Raw genomic sequence first — 17090 nt, 5'->3', positions numbered from 1 at the left:
TTTTATAATTATTGATATTGACTAAAATGAGTAGAAGTTTTTCCAAGTGATAATATTGATAAAAGAACAAATAATGCTTTTTGGAGTTCTGTTTTGTGCCACACAGTGCCTCGTATGTGTCAGTCGGGTCTATCTCACTCCCCCTACCAGCTGCAGGACCGGTGACAAACAACCCAGAAGAACAACAACCAACATCACAGCACCTCAGACCACAGCACAGCTAGACACGATAAAGGTTTGTAGTCTGGCTACAGTTCTGGACCCAGAGGGAAAGGGATGGTGGACTAGTGCTAGCCGTATGGTTATGACTTCAGCATCTGGAGATGTACTGTGCAAACCAAAGAACCAGCAGCAAACCACATGCCCTACCCAAAGCCTTGATGAACATTCTGTGATGAACTGATGACGCCTATCTGGAGGTACGGGACAACGGCCAGCAGGATGGACTGAGAGAAGGAGGGGGGGAGCGAGAGACCGTCCTGATCTGACACATCTGACGCATTGAGAAGTTAAGTAGCACACAGACTCACATTCTGAAAATACACACACTATTAGGAGAAGATAATTAGAAGTACTTATTTTTACTTTTAAGATAAGTATTCAGTTGGTGTGTCAGGAAATGTTTAAAGTACATTTCACTGTTCGAATTTGAATTGGATTGATGAAAAGTTGATTAAAAATAACTGTGGCTTTAGGTAAAGCCTGACATAAACATCAGTAAACTATTTCTGGGTAAATACAGGCATAAATGTTCCATTCAAAGACTTAAAGACTAGACTCAAAGACTAGAAACCTGGTTTGAAAAGGGGAATACCTTAATTTATATTTTTTAGTCTTTTTTCAGTTGCTACATCTTTCCTGGTGACCTGTGGAAGTTGTTTGAGGTTTAGTGCTGAGATGGTTTGAATCATGATGATTAAAACCATGTATCAACAACTTTAACACAGAGATTATGATTAAGACTAACATCTAAATGAAAATGTTTAATGTTGATGTGAATGCTTAAATGATGTACATTATGAGTAATGTACTGAGACAATGGTACACATATTCATTTAATATTTACTCTCATATTTTTCCCATAATATGCTTATTGAAGTTACAACACGTTTAAATCATTTAAATATTGTATTTTTGATGATGCAAAAGTAATTCAGAAGGGAAGTTAAAGATAAAACTTACACGGAAAGTAAGATATAATGGAAGTTAAAGATAAATCTTATAAACAGTAACAGTATAATACATTTATGCTATAAAGATAATAATATATAATGTATAATATACTTTGTATATAAAAGGGATAACAATTCACTCAGGAAAAGCTTAGAAGAAACAAGCTTTAAAGAGATAGAGAAGTACACTGGATGACGGTCTATGAGAGACTGGCTCAGGTTACAAGCAGGCCTTTCCAGCGAGGAGGAGTCTGCCACAAGACCTTCTGTCTCTGAGCACACAAACATAAAAAACTTGAATTGACTCAAATGCCTCTTAGGAAAAAAAAAAAAAAGTTTAGAAAAAACAAGAGGTTGCTTTCCAGGTCAGTTCCTGCTGGTGCCAGAGAGCTAAATGTACTTTTGAATTAGGATAATGGGTTTCCTATTGATGAATTGTATAGGAGTTAAATTGAACAGTTACTTTCACTGCCTTTATCTGAGGGATATTTAAATTATAGTTTTTCTACTAATGGAGAAAATATGCTTCTTTCCAAAATGCCAAAAGCTGATGTAAATTGTGAACATAAAAAAAAAATCTAAAAGCTGTTGATTAGAAGTTGTAAAATAAAGCTGACAAAGACTAAATATATTTTAGTGATTGAAATTTTGAGCTACTGTAACTAGGGAAATTCCCCAGTGGGGGCTAAATAAAACATTTCTTATGTCATATAGGTGATAAACAAAAAGTTGATTTTTTGATTTCAAAGACAAATCATTTGTAGGAATGACTAATTTCTTCAAAAGACAAAAGAGTCAGTAGCAGAGTTTAGTCAAATGCTTACAGATGCTATTGTGATCTGACATATTTGGGTTAAAAAGAATTAGGATTTTTGTACATAAAACATATGTTTATGAAATATAATGTTTTATTGTCATCAAACTGCCCGACAAATATATAGGCCTACAGGTCCAGCTGAAATGATTAGTTGCTTAAATCAATGAGTTGATTGACAGAAAACTGCTTTGATCATTTCCAGATTAAGTAATGTGAGGACTTTTCTATAGTGCTTTTTAATACCTTAAGTACATATCTTAGGTAATATCCTTAATGAAATATTGCTGGTAACAGAAAAATGTTTACAGATGGAATCAGTACTTACTTTGTCCACTATAACTATCTGTATGAACCTTGTTGAATTGACTAATCCTAATGTAACAACATTTTTGAATCAATGATGACATAGATCAGACTTAGGAAAGTGGTATGTTTAAATGCTCCTTTCTTACAGAGGCTCAGAACAGCCGAGAAAGGGACTACACACACACACACACACACACACACACACACACACACAGACACACACACACACACACACACACACACACACACACGAAACAGTGCTGAAGACTTGTTTCCTACGATTTGTCAAGTGCTAGTGGACGAACCTCTGACAATGGAAGAAAATGGAAGACGCTATTTGTAATCATAAATGTAATTTGTGTATTGTGTTTAGGTTGTAATCAAAAGAGTGGAATGTAATGGCAAATTTACATTTAAGCATGATTCTTTATATTTTTGTCTTATTTTCTTCTCTATTAGCTTTCTCTCACAATGCTGAAAGGGAGTTTATCTCATTCCCACATGTAGAATCTGATTTTAATTAAGTGAGAATCACAAAGTCTGGAACATAATGTGAGCATTGTTTGTCTGAACAGATAGGGGATACAAGGTCACCCTAAAACTATCTCATCTGATACATTTAGTTCTCCCATGCCAGTTGAGATGCAACTGGGGGGTGAAAGTCGTACAGGGGGAAGGAGGCGAAATGGCTCCAAGATGTCTCTTGTGTTTTTTCTTGATTGTCTTCTTGTGTATCAGATTGTCTGTGAGAAATGTAGAGTCATAATAAGCCAAGTGTGTGTGTGCTGTCACTCTGAAGATGTATTTAAGCTCAGTGTTTCTGTTCACTCATTTGAAGAGCTTTTCCACACCTGTGCTGCGTGCCTTCTGTGAAATGTGTACCTCCTATATTTGCAAATATACTTAATAAAATACAAAAAACCTAACTTGGTTTAGTCTTCGACTGTCTTTATTTTGTTTTACCTTCTATTTTTAAAACATCTACACCTGCTGCATCGAAAAACTTCCACCACAGGATTTCATCTGGCTTTACAGGATTTACAGCAGATCAGTGGAAAAACTGGACAACCATTTACTCACTGTTTTGTCTGAAGGGGCTTATCAACAACAGACACTATGACATGTGGTTTGACTTTGTGCAGGCTTGTATCATACTCTGCTCCAGAGTCATATCCATCAATAGACTGGAAGTAGCAGATGGATACCTGCAGACATTTCTCTCAACATTTGTCGAACTGTTTGGCCCATTGCACTGCACCCCCAACATGCATCTACATCTTCATTTGAAAGAGTGCATTTTGGATTACGGACCAGTTTATTCTTTTTGGTGTTTTTCATTTGAGCGTTTTAATGGAATACTGGGAAAGTTTAATAACAACAATAGGACAATTGAAGTCCAGATTATGAGGCAATTTCAGCAGAGCCAACAGCTTCATATGCCATGGACATGTGAATATGGTGCTGAATTTGTAGTCATACTTTATCCAGTATTTTAGGAAGACAAATGGTTGGGACTTTGTCATGCAATGACACAGCTGATATTCTTTATGTGAAACACAGTGTTTTGGTGTCAGCAGAAAGACGTCTCTTAGAAAACTGTACAGTGATGCCTCTGTCTCCATTCCACCAGACAATCTTGGATGAGCCTGCTGGCAGTGTAACATTTATTTTTGTCATGTCGTTTTCACCATGTTGTTTATTAAACCTTTTGCTTAACTTTCAATTGGACCCAAGCCTTTCTCCTTCCTCCTCAGAAATCAAACAAACACGTCGTTCTTTTAGATTTTCTAACACATGCAAACAGTAAACATATCTAAATGTAACTTACTCAATCGATGGATCTAGAGCAGAAAGGTCAGCATATGTATATGCTAAGTGGTGTGGAAACACTAACAGTTTTGAGGAACCCATCCTTGACCCTCTAGCAAAACTACGACCAGCCATTATAAAGCAGTTTAAAAGGTACTGCATTCAAACATGTTATTGCACAAGTTTCCTGGCTTCATCCCCATCCGGACAGACATTTTTATGGAAAGCCAATAGAAGTTTGGAGCTTGCAGGGAACAGACATGTCATACCCAGCATCATTTCTGCCTGTTGAGCGCATTACTGGGAGATGTGTGGTTAACACATCCACTGTACATTTAAGCAAGACCAAAGAAAAGGTCACTGTAGTCATGCCACTATGCACAGTGAGTTGAGCTCTAGGAGACTGTGATGTTGTTTGCATGGAATGCACATTTTACCTTTGTGGTAAAAGCCTGATTAAAACTAATTGTTGAAATAAATTGTTTTGTGTATCTTTTTTACATAACATTGGCCATTACTAATGACATACACAGTAATTAATCTAGCATACTTTCATTAAATAAATCAATTCAAGCTAAAATTTAAGAGTCTATAATTAGGCTATACTGAGCCTGATCTATTTATATCAGAAATGTTCTTAAAATGAAGTTAATACCTTTTAGAAAAATGTCACCTGGGGTAAAACTCCCCCTGCTACCCTGATTTGCATTTGTATATCTCACAGCATGTTCATTTACATGTTAAAGCCTCCCCTAGAATTAGGGGGAGGGGGGTCATGGGGGGGACAACTGCCAAGCAAGGCCCACGTCAATTTCCGACAATTCACGGCAGTTTTTGGTGTTGCCTGTAAATTGCCGTGTGCAGTCATAAACCTGAACTTCCACGACAATCTACAGTGCCGCTTACTGACGAAAATCCCACTTTTCATGCAGTGGCAATAACAGATGACAAAGAGCTGCAGTTCCATGAAGAGCTTTAAATCTCAACTGAATTTTTTTCTGAAGACCACTCAAATCTGTAACCACTGACACTGATGTGGTGCTGACAAAATGTGTTTTGGGTGTATTTGTGTGCTTGTATGTGTGTGTATGTGTGTGTGTGTGTGTGTGTGTGTAGCGGATGGGATGCGGGTGGAGGGGGGGTGTTATTTGTATGTTTTTTATTGTGCCCTGCCAGGTGACTGCAGATGTAAATTATGGTAACATGTATGTTTAAAATTGTACATGGTCCCTAATAAATAAAATTAAAAAAAAAATTAAAAAGCACAGGAATTTTATGTGTTTGGGGATGACCGGGAAATAACGGGAGTAAAACCCATCATTCTCCTCCTCTAGAGGGACACGGGAGATTAGGCTATAGCATATTTTTCCCACAGCTCCGCCAACTCTGACATCAGAGCCGTTATCTGAACTTGAGATAGCATGATAGTTTTTACCACGCCGGTTAGAACCGGGGGAGGGCTGGCGAATTGAAGCGTATAGCCGTTTGTGATTAGCTTTAAAATCCATGTGTTCATCATGAGTAACATGCTTTTCCACACAGCACAGCGTTTCGAGAGCGGACACGCGCATGTCTTTTGTGTTGTCTGTTTACATAGCAGTGAGTATCGTGCCCTCCTCGCTGTAAGAAGCAATTTGTTTGTTTCTCACAAGCCGTGATAGGCAGAGTCAAAAGTGCGGCTGCTGCCCGATATATGCTGGGGATGCATGGCGGGGTCAGCAAATGAACTGTGTATTTGAATCAGAGTACCAAAAACAAGGCCCACTAAGGGGGGGACTCAGGACTCACCAATCCACGTCATCAGCTGGGAGGTGGAGAATAAGGAGAGTAGGCTATCAACACGCACTTTGAATGGGTGTTTGCTCCTGTTAATTCTGACACATTGTGGCTGGGCTTTGAATGCGTTACTGCATGTGAGCATGGCGGCGAGCCTGTCTGTGTGTGTGAGGAGAACGTGAGTCTCGGTGGCTGCAAGATGTTCAGAAGGGACAAAAGCGGACTGAGAGGAAACTGCTCTTTAGGAGAAACTGTGTGGCCCTTAAAAGCGGCGTTATGTTTCCAACTCTCAGCTGGAGTGAGACATGCGTTCCCGGCGCCCCGTCATTGTCACTGCCACTAACGCCGCTGTTTGCGAGTCGGCTCAGGGGTGGATTGGACCAGTGCATAGCGAGACATTGGTGCCGTCCATCTCCCGGGTTCGGAGAATGCTTACTCAGCATTCACACAGGTTGAGAACAAAAACCTTAACGGTGGGCAGGGAGCCCGCCTGATGCAGAGGAAAAAGCCACTGGTGCGGTGCTCCCCTACGGAGACAGCCGCAGTGGCGGGGCTTCGTAATCCTCTTCTGTTTCGAGCTCCAGTTCTCCCAACGGGGAGGAGGGAGAGCCAGTGCTGGCTAGAGAACCATCTCAGGGGGGATCCAAGTCAGCGGACTCTTGCGCGCCAAAAAGATCCCCTTCCAGGATGTCTGTGTGTCGCTGCTGGTGGTATCCTTACCTTAACCGACTGTCCCCCCGGCTGCCATCGTCTGTCGCTTCAGTTCCTCCGTCGGTAAGCGGGTGCAGAAATGCTTGCAGCCGGCGTGGTGCCAGCCCGGCGAACGGGGCCGAAGCACGCTTCGTAGCTCGGGTGGAGATCTGGGGGCAGGATGTAGCCGGTCCGACAATCGGTACACATGCGGACACCGCTGTTCTTCGAAGTCTTCAAACTGCTCGTCGCTGAAGAAAAATAGGGAGCAGATCTCTGGTCTCGCAACAGTAACTGTGGACGTAAGAGAGGCCCGTGCAGGGCACAAGAAATCTTCATGACTGCGCATGCACGAGGGATAAACCCAATAGCAACAGCTCTTAGAGGGCGAAGCCTATACAAAATAGAACAGAAGGTGGCAAAAACATTCAGAAATAAACATGGAACCAAAACATGACCCCACAGATTTACAATCCATGCACTTGGTTTTATTTAAGCTGTGCGCATGGGTTCACAATCCGTGCCCTCAGGGCCACGCTTTGCCCCTGGCAAAGCGTGGGCACAAATTAGTAAACAACATTGTTCTTCAGATAACAAGGAATGGTGTGGTGGTTTGGGGTTTTTGTTTCCTGTTCTCTAGTTCAGAGTGTTTCTCTGTTGGCCCTGCCTCTGTCTCCTGTGTTTTCCCCTCCTCCTGCCTGCTACTGCCAGCTGACTGCGCACACCTGGTCATCATTCCATATCACCGTTCTCCCGCCACGCACACCTGCCTGCCATCTACAATCAAGCTCAGTACTTCAACCCTGGCTCCACTCACTATCTCCGCTGGATCATTGTCTCTGCCACTCTGGTGACACTTGATACAAGCTCACTCTCTGAACATTTGTAGACATATCTGTCATTTTCCTGTGCCTGTCCTCACCTCTCTCGTGTCTCTCCCCTGCAGCCATCGTCTCCATGCCTCGCTCCCATCCCCAGTCAACTGGCTTCACCACTCAGTTCTTTCCCCACGGCTCTCCACTTCATCCTACCTTCGCTCCCGCTTCCAGCCTTCCCTCTTTGGATTCTCCCTGTTCCCCGGACTTCTGTGTCTCCTCCTCGGTTTCCCTGCGCTCCCCGAGATCCCTCGTCTTCCTATCCCAGTGAGTCCCTCGCCATCCTATCCCCTGTCTTCCCTCTCCATCCTAGCTTCTGCCCCTGAATCCCTCGTCCTCCTAGGCTTTGCTCTTGAGTCCCCTAGCTCCCTCGCCATCCTACCCCAGCAAGCTCCCTCGTCATCCTTCCCCAGTCCTCGTGTCTCCGCTCCTGTTTTTTGGCATCCGCCTCCCCACACCTCCACCTTCCTTTGTTAAAATAAACCTGATTTTGTTGTTGAACTTTGCGCTTGGGTCTGTTCTGTCCTTCCACACAACAGAATGGCATGGAACATTTCGAAAGTGTCTGCATCTGACAAGTAAGTCATATTTATCTAGGTTTAATGCTGTATTGTGTTTTGCATTGTACGTTTCACTGCTTTTGTGACGTAACATTGCATTTATTGTGCTTTTCACTCCAAAACCAAACACCTTAACGTATTATTACACATACAATCTGTCTAAGGTCAGTCATCCTCTCAATCTTAGAATAATGTTATCAGAGTAACGTAGATGAATGGTGTTCCGTGCAGTTGACCTTTTACCACAGATCGCTAAATAAATACTTCCAGTTCATGAATAAAATATAGATACTTGTCATCTTCATTTTTCCCTCTCTCATCCCGACCACCACCAAGACACCCACGGCATTTGTTTCTGTGTGAATCCAGTAAGTTTGCTTGATGGGCCCACAGTTCTTGACAATGGAGGGAGGGGAAGATGAAGTCCCAACAACAGCTTCTAAGGGGAGATGAGTAGAGCAGCGAAAATGTATATTGCAACTTGTTCTACGCTTCTCATAGTAACGTTAATGCTTTAGTTAACACGGTAACGTTAAACTGATGGCCCACTTTTACATACAGTTTTGCGAAAGTATGGTGATTAAAGCGTGTTGTGAAAGTAACAGGTTTTAACGTAAATTATAAATCCATCTCCACCTTCACCTTTGATGTTGCTACTGAAAGAAATCGCCATTTCTGACGTTAACGAATGTCAGATAAAACCATAGACTGTATAAAACAGGTACAACCGCTGATAAGCAACCCCATGTAACCACAACACCACAAGCTAATGTAGCAACTTATCCTATGCCTAACATTACACCTGAGCACTGAGTCAAAGCTGCTTAGCCACAACCACCAACACTCATTTCAATCAGGAGAGACCTCATTTGGTGAACAATTATTTATTGACGTGCACAATAATGATAAATGATTTTCTTTGGCGATTAGACCCCATCGTGACATTATTATATTTAAAGGGGGCCGAAAAGCCGTGAGTATGTAGGCTAGCCCCAGGATGGAGTCTAGACCCTGGTGGTGATAATGATAACTGACGAGGATGCTGTGATCTGGATGAATGAGAAGAGGGGCGAGCTCCGGAGAACTCAGATCTGGGAGTGGGAATGATGAACTGGAGGCAGTAGCGTAGGCAGAAATCACAGAGTGGGTGTGCCCAGAGAAAAGCAGATGGGCCTAGCCCATCCAAGACCAATAATATGTTCTGATACACATATGTTAACCTGAATAGGTAATTATAACTATACTTGCATGAACACACACAGCTGACAGACACAAGGGCATCATTAATCAAGCTTTACGCCGCCTTCACATTGGCACAGTAGATACGGCTGCGAAACGACCGGAAGTCATTCATTTCCTATGGAGATTCGCAGACTGCATGTGAATGGGTCTGAACCAATGCGAACAAGTACGGTGCGAAAAAAAATCGGGTCCGTTGGTCATCCGGATGCATTAAAAAAGTTGAACTCGTACAGGCAACAGACGGTTCCTATTTGACAATCCGAGCGGAAGCTAGCGTTGCTATGGTACTGATAAACAAATCTGAATTCTTAACTTTTAATAAAATAAATAATGACTTCATAACAATACGTTGTCATGTAATTTTTTTATTTCATGATTTCCTAACGTTATTAGGGCAGTTAACACAATTAAAATGTATAATTATATATTATATATTATTATATTAATATATATTATAGTGGCCGTTTCCCTCCCAAAAAAAACTTGCGCTCATTCACATACAGCCAGAATTCATTCCAACAATATTTGAAGCCTCTTTTATTTCACAGCTTATTTCAGACTTGGCTACATTTTCTTCTTCATACATACTTCTGGGAGGCAACTTTAACTGTACGCCTAACCCAAATATCGATATGTGCCCCCCCCCCCCGTTCTCTATCCAAGAAAGTGCAAAAATAGGTGAATTCCTCCGAGATTTAGATTTGTATGATGTTTGGAGGGTACTTCACCCCTAAGCTAAGGACTACACATTCTTCTCAATTCCCCATCAGGTCATTTCAAGAATAGACAACTTATTGTCTTCAAGAACAATTTTGGGCAGAATAGCTGACTGCACAATTGGTACCAAGCTCCTTTCTGATCATTCCCCTATCAGTCTAACTATCTCGCCCCCTTATAGAGACCCGGCCTGCAGACATTGGAGACTGAACCCTACTTTACTAAGTAACTAACCTTTTGTGGAATATGTTACAATAGAATGGCAGCAATTCATCAATTTTATTTATAGTATCAAATCATAACAAGAGTTATCTCAAGACACTTTACAGATAGAGTAGGTCTAGACCACACTCTATAACATACAAGGACCTAACAATTCTAGTAAATCCCCCAAGAGCAAGCATTTAGAGGCAAGGAAAAACTCCCTTTTAGGAAGAAATCTCAGACAGACCCAGGCTCTTGGTAGGCGGTGTCTGACGGTGCCGGTTTGGGGTGTGATGAATAGTGGCAATAACAGTCACAATAAAGATAATGGAACAGTGACTAGAAATAGTAGTTGTAGTAGTTCATGGCATAGCAGGGCGTTACAGGACGTAGCAGGGCACAGCAGAGCATAGCAGGATGTAGCAGGATGTAGAAGGACGTAGCAGGACACTGCAGGCACCACAGAGCGTAGCAGGGTGTAACAGGGCATAGCAGGGCGTGCATCAGGACCACGGCGACAACTGCAACCATGATTTTGGTGCCACCCTAATCCAAGGAAACATGCTGGGCGAAAAAAAACATAAGGACTCCGGGGAATAAGCTCCCCAGAGCTAGTTTAGTAACAAGCATTTCTGGGACATGGATGCAGACAAATGGAAAGAGAGAGACGAGAGAAGCTTAGTGTGTCAAAGGATATCCTCCGGCAGTCTAAAACTATAACAGCATAATTAAGAGAGACAGGTTAAGGAGAGAAGCCTGGTCGGGCTAGAACTCTCCCCAACCGGATCGGGCTGTACTGGTCTGCCTCCCTCTACTTTGATTATATTATTGATTATATGGTATATGAATCTGACGACTATGACGAGAAGCAGGTGGGCCGGACTAGGCGGACGCTGCAACTCCTCACTCCCTAACTATAAGCTTTATTGAAGAGGAGAGTTTTAAGTTTACTCTTAAATGTGGTGACAGTGTCTGCCTCCCGAACCCAGACTGGGAGCTGGTTCCACAGGAGAGGAGCCTGATAGCTGAAGGCTCTGGCTCCCATTCTACTTTTAAAGACTCCAGGAACCACAAGTAACTCTGCATTCTGGGAGCGTAGTAATCTAGTGGGACAATAAGGTACTATGAGCTCTTCAAGATATGGTGCTTGACCATTTAGAGCTTTGTAGGTCAGAAGAGGGATTTTAAATTCAATCCTGGATTTTACAGGAAGCCAATGCAGAGAAGCTAATACAGGAGAAATATGATCTCTTTTCTTAGTTCTTGTCAGAACACGCACTGCAGCATTCTGGATCAGCTGGAGAGTCGTAAGGGTTTTATTTGAGCATCCTGATAATAAGGAATTACAATAGTCCAGCCTGGAAGTAACAAATGCATGGACTAGGTTTTCAGCATCGTTTTGAGACAGGATGTTCCTAATTTTGGCAATGTTTTGAAGGTGAAAAAAGGCTGTTCTTGAGGTCTAAGAGGGCGTTAAAGGATATATCCTGATCAAAAATAACTCCTAGATTTCTGACAGTAGTGCTGGAGGCCAGGGCGATACCATCCAGAGTAGATATAGCTTTGGATAATGAGGTTCGGAGGTGTTTAGGGCCCAGCACAATAACTTCAGTTTTGTTTGAGTTTAACATCAGAAAATTGTAGGTCATCCATGATTTTATATCTTTGATGCATGCTTGAACTCACTGGTTTCGTCTGGCTTGATTGATAGGTATAATTGGGTGTCATCCGTATAACAGTGAAAGTTAATTGAGTGTTTCCTAATAATATTGCCTAGAGGAAGCATATATAAGGTGAATAGAATTGGTCCAAGCACTGAGCCTTGTGGAACGCCATGGCTAACTTTAGCGGGCCTGGAGGAATCTTCGTTAACATTAACAAATTGAGATTGATCAGAGAAATAGGACTTAAACCAGCTTAGTGCGATTTCTTTAATGCAGTGTTCCAGTCTCTGTAACAGGATGGTATGGTCAATAGTGTCGAATGCAGCACTAAGATCTAGTAAGACAAGTAGAGACAAGTCCTTTGTCTGAAGCAGTTAGAAGGTCGTTAGTAATTTTCACCAGTGCTGTCTCTGTGCTATGAGGCATTCTAAATCCTGACTGAAAGTCCTCAGATAAACTATTGCTATGTAGAAAGTCACATAACTGATTAGCAACTACCTTCTCAAGGATCTTGGAGAGAAAGGGAAGGTTAGATATAGGTCTATATAGCCTGGCTAAGACCTCAGGATCGAGGGTGGGTTTTTTTCAGAAGAGGTTTTATCACAGCTACTTTAAATGACTATGGGGCGGTTTCCCAGACAGAGATTAAGGCTAGTCCTAGACTGAAAAAGCCTTTTAACGCAGACTAACAGAAATCTGCTTTCTTGGTCATGTTGTAAAATAGTCCTAGACTTGGCCTAGTCCTGGATAAACTAAGCTGATTTCCTGAAGGAAGATCAGAGATACTTCAGGACTAAATTGAGGCTTAAATTAAACCACCCAGGAGGCAGGTTTAACTTCAGATTATGAGTTGTTTGTTAAAGAAGACACATGGATTACTTGGAGTATGTCAATGAAGAACAACGAATACCACCAGCTAGGCAAGTTCTTGCTGACAGGAGTGACCCATTGCAATGCTTTGATGACATTAGTTTTCGAGATTGTTTTCGAATGCATAAAGTAAATGTTGTGGATCTCATTTCACTTTTGGAACCAAGGCTTTCATCTGTTACCCAAAGAGGACGACCTGTAGCAGTTTGTCTGCAGGTGCTCATAACTTTACGATTTTTGGCATGTGGCACCTTTCACAGAGAAACTGGGGACTTATGTGGTGTCAGTGAACCTACAGTATGTAAAGTCATTCACAGAGTATGCATGGCTATTTGTGAATTGAGAAGACATTACATAAACTTCCCTGATGCTGTGACCCAGGCAAACTACAAGGTACAATTCTATGAATATGGGAACTTCCCAGGAGTCATAGGCTGCATAGATGGAAGCCATATTCCCATAAAACGTCCCTCTTCTCCAGATGCTGAGGAATACAGGAACCGCAAGAACTGGTTTTCTATAAATGTCCAAGGTGTATGCACTCCCCAGTTACAGTTTTCAAACATTGTTGCGCATTGGAAAGGTGCAACTCATGATTCCCGGATCTTCCTTAACTCATCTCTGTGTTCTCAGTTTGAAAGAGGAGATCACAAGGGAATATTGCTTGGTGACAGTGGGTATGCTCAGAAGAATTTTCTGTTTACACCATACTTGCACCCAACAACTACTGAGCAAAGGCGCTACAACCAGGCTCATATGCGCACTAGGGGACTAGTAGAGCGCATGTTTGGGGTTTGGAAGAGTCGCTTTCAGTGCCTTCGGAAAACACTTAGATTCCAACCAAGAAGATGCTGCACCGTTATCATTGCAACAGCCGTTCTTCACAACTACCTGAAACAGCATGGATGCCCAGATCCCCCGATACAGGAGGATGACAATGTAGATGTACCACCATTTACAACAGACCACACAGAAGGACTTGCCTACAGAGATGCTTTTACATTGTCACTTTTGACATGGCCTTGTCACACTTCTGCTGGGATCTGATACATTTTCACATGTAATGAGCGAATGACTGTATTTTAAAAGTATTGTCTGGTATATTAAAGAAACACCCAAAACATCAAAAATGATTTAATAAACAATTTTTATTCCATATTCATTGTTGTGATATTTGAGACAGTTGCATCTCTCTCTCCTTCATCTTCATTTCCAGTTCTACTTGGAGGATCTTCATTTTCATTTCATGCTCCTCCTTAAGGTACTTCAACTTGTGTTCATGAAATTCAATGGCCAGCTTTTCGTGGATTGTGACTCTTTTGTTTTGATGACCGGTACTGGCAGACACTGCCACCCTAGTTTCTGAGGATGTGGAGGGTAAATTACCTTGCAGCGCTTCAGTTATGTCCCTTTGACTTTCTCCTTGAAAGAAAGAACAGTTCATATATAATCAAATAAATGCACATTAAATGAGAAATGTTCCACATCAAATGAAAGAGAATGAAACAAAGAAAGGAAAGTTTGAAAGGAGAGTACGAAATGCCAAAATATACCCATTGTAGTATGTGTGTGAACCCTCATCTGAACTGTCTAGATGGTCATCATCTGGTATGTTCTCCAAAAGTTGCTGGTTCTCCATTATTCCTGTCAGTAAGTCATCCAACTGATCAGTATCTTTATTTGCAGGTCCTCCACCAGTCTTAAACCTCTCTCTTCGGGCTTCTGCAGCAGTTTTTTTAGGTTGATTTTTATATTCTTCCACAAAACCTGTACCAAATATAATACTGTAGTGTCAATCCATTGATATCACAGAACAGTAATAAAATACAGCTATCAAGGTAATACAAATTGACAATCCTTACCTGAAGCTGTTGTATTGTTCTTGTGGATGTTTGTTCATTTGCATTAAATTCATTACAGATGGATTTCCATGCATTCCTTTTCTTTGATTCCACAGCAGATGTGTGCTGTTTGTCTTCAATGACCGGGTGTCTTGATACTATTGTCTTTAAAAGACTTTTCTCATGCTCACTAAAGTTTTTTGATCGCAGTCTCTTTTCTGCTGCCATTGCTTTCCTTGAATTTCCTTCTCCAGTTCCTTATGTTTTAGGTGTTTCGTGGTCCATTCCATGTTTTATAGGCAACCTCAGTCCAGCTAATTCAGACTGGCACAGGTGGTTTTAAATTAATCTTGTTTACTTTAGTACAAAACTTTATAGTCCAGGTGTTCTTAATCTCTAATTAGTTTGTTTCAGAAAGCCATTTATTGAGCAGTGATTAACTATTCTAGATTAAGGCCTAGTCTTGGCCTAATTTAAACACTGTCTGGGAAACCGCCCGCATGTACATAACCTGTTAATAAAGACATATTGATCATATCTAGTAATGAAGTGTTAACCACGGGTAATGCTTCTTTAAGTAGCCTCATTGGGATGGGGTCTAAGAGACAGGTAGATGGCTTAGCTGAAGAGACCTTTAACATTAATTGTTGAAGGATAAAAGCAGTTTAAGTATATGTCAGGTCTTGTCATTCTTTCTAGTGGTCCTGCATTTAAAGGTGAACCGTTAGAAGTTGAAGGCAAAAGGTGATGAATTTTATCTCTAATTGTTATAATTTTATAATTAAAGAAGCTCATGAAGTCGTCACTACTCAGAGCTATAGGAATATATGGCTGCCCCACTAACAGAACGTTTAGGGAACTGGGGAACATTAGTTTCTGGTTCCCTAAAGGTTAGTTCGAACCAAACCAAAAACTAACGTTTAGGGAACGTTCCCTCAGGGTTATAATGTTCCCTAAACGTTAAGGAAACCAACCAACTGAAACGGTCTCCTGTGGTTGCACTGTACCTCCACACAATGTTCTTGTTTGGTTGTTTTTGGTTGTTTTTGGTTGTTCTGAGTGAGGTTTTGAAATGATTATTTAAACAATCTCCATTTAAGTTTTTGAAGCAGCATATAAAAGGTTTGCTGTCACTTGATTTAGATTTACTCAAAAATGATTGGTCTCATAAAATCTGAGTAAGATAAACAGAATAGCAAGAGAATATATTTATTTTTAGGCTGATAATTTAGCTAAAAACAATACTTTTGTGCTTGATTTCGTTTTTTAACTGTATTAGGTGAAAATACTTAAAACAAGAATCTTTCAATAGAACGATTTTCACAACTAAGAAAATTCACTTCTTTCATTTCACTTCTAACAAGTTCAGTGTACAAATCCAACTGTTACACCCCCACGCCAGTAGGGGGAAGACTCTGCTTTCAGGGGACCGATTCAAGTCCTGTCCTGACTTCCGTGTTGGATACATGACCTAATTTCTTTAACTGTGTGGACCTATATGCGGCTTCGTGACCTCACGAAAAAGTGAAATACGTTAGTTTCATGATGTTGTGGTTGTAATGCAAGGGTTTGGGGTTTAACCTTAAGCCCTTTCCCTCTTAGGGGTTTGTTATATTCCGGTTTTGATCAGGTTGACCAAAAAGAGGTTTTGAACACTTTAGCAGTTTTTCCCCTCGTCGCCATCTTGCGACGAGGTTTTGAACAAGCAGTGAGTTGTTCAAAACCTTAGTAAACTGTACACAAACAATGTTCTCAATGCTGAGTTCATGTGTAGAGCCCCTGGTGAGACTTCGAGCAAAGTTTCATGTTGTGCCGAGCCTTCTTAGTGTTTTAAAAATAGTTATTTTGATGGCGATCATATTAGCCCCTAGCTCTCAAAAGGCCATTTGACCAGAAAATGAGAATACATTAAATCTTGAAAGTGGCGCTTCTGTACTAAATGCTTTTAAACGAAAGTTTGACTCGGGTACATTCACAAAAAGACTATAGGTTGCATTTCGGCGAGAGTTATGCTTTAAATGGATTGCATATATATATTGCGCTTTGTTTAAGTCTTTGTTTGCTGTGCTGCTGTGCACGACGTGTGCTTGGCGGCCATCTTGCAATGCAATGCTATTTTCCTATTTAAGTGAATGGGGAAGCATACAGGAAGGGACGGAATATGTGTAGGCTACACAGCTGCCTACTAACTTTACAAACTAACCCCATGCATTTCTATGGATGCTATGTCTCCATTTGTTAGGTTCTGGAAGTTGCGGACCCAAAGGCAGAGAGCAGGCAGGCAGGAGATGGCTTGAGTTCAGGAATTTATTGAAACAACAAGCACAGCACAGGCTGGAAAAACCACAGGAACAAAACACAGAAAAACTCACAAGACGCAGGGAAGGACACGAACACACGCAGGGTGGCAGGGCACGGACACGAACAGACTCAAACACTAACATACAATGATCTGACACAGGACAAGGGGAACACAAAGACTAAATACACAGGGTAACGAGTAAACGCAAGACAGGTGACACCAGGGCTGGGGAACAGGTGGAGCAC

The 17090-nt window shown here is 41.4% G+C and overlaps 1 long non-coding RNA gene across 1 annotated transcript; it reads right to left on the bottom strand.

The window, feature by feature from the left end:
• Nucleotides 1-13832: 13832 nt before the first annotated feature.
• LOC118496460 lies at nt 13833-14801 on the bottom strand. Its single transcript, XR_004899028.1, has 3 exons — nt 14565-14801; nt 14256-14469; nt 13833-14124 (listed from the first exon to the last, which is right to left on the bottom strand). It is a non-coding gene; the product is annotated as an uncharacterized LOC118496460 (long non-coding RNA).
• Nucleotides 14802-17090: the final 2289 nt, after the last annotated feature.

Source organism: Sander lucioperca, chromosome 2 (genome assembly GCF_008315115.2).
Source record: "Sander lucioperca isolate FBNREF2018 chromosome 2, SLUC_FBN_1.2, whole genome shotgun sequence".
In the NCBI taxonomy this organism is placed as follows: Eukaryota; Metazoa; Chordata; class Actinopteri; order Perciformes; family Percidae; genus Sander; species Sander lucioperca.
Note: the sequence above shows the minus strand (reverse complement) of the source record. Positions and strands in the feature narration are given on the sequence as shown.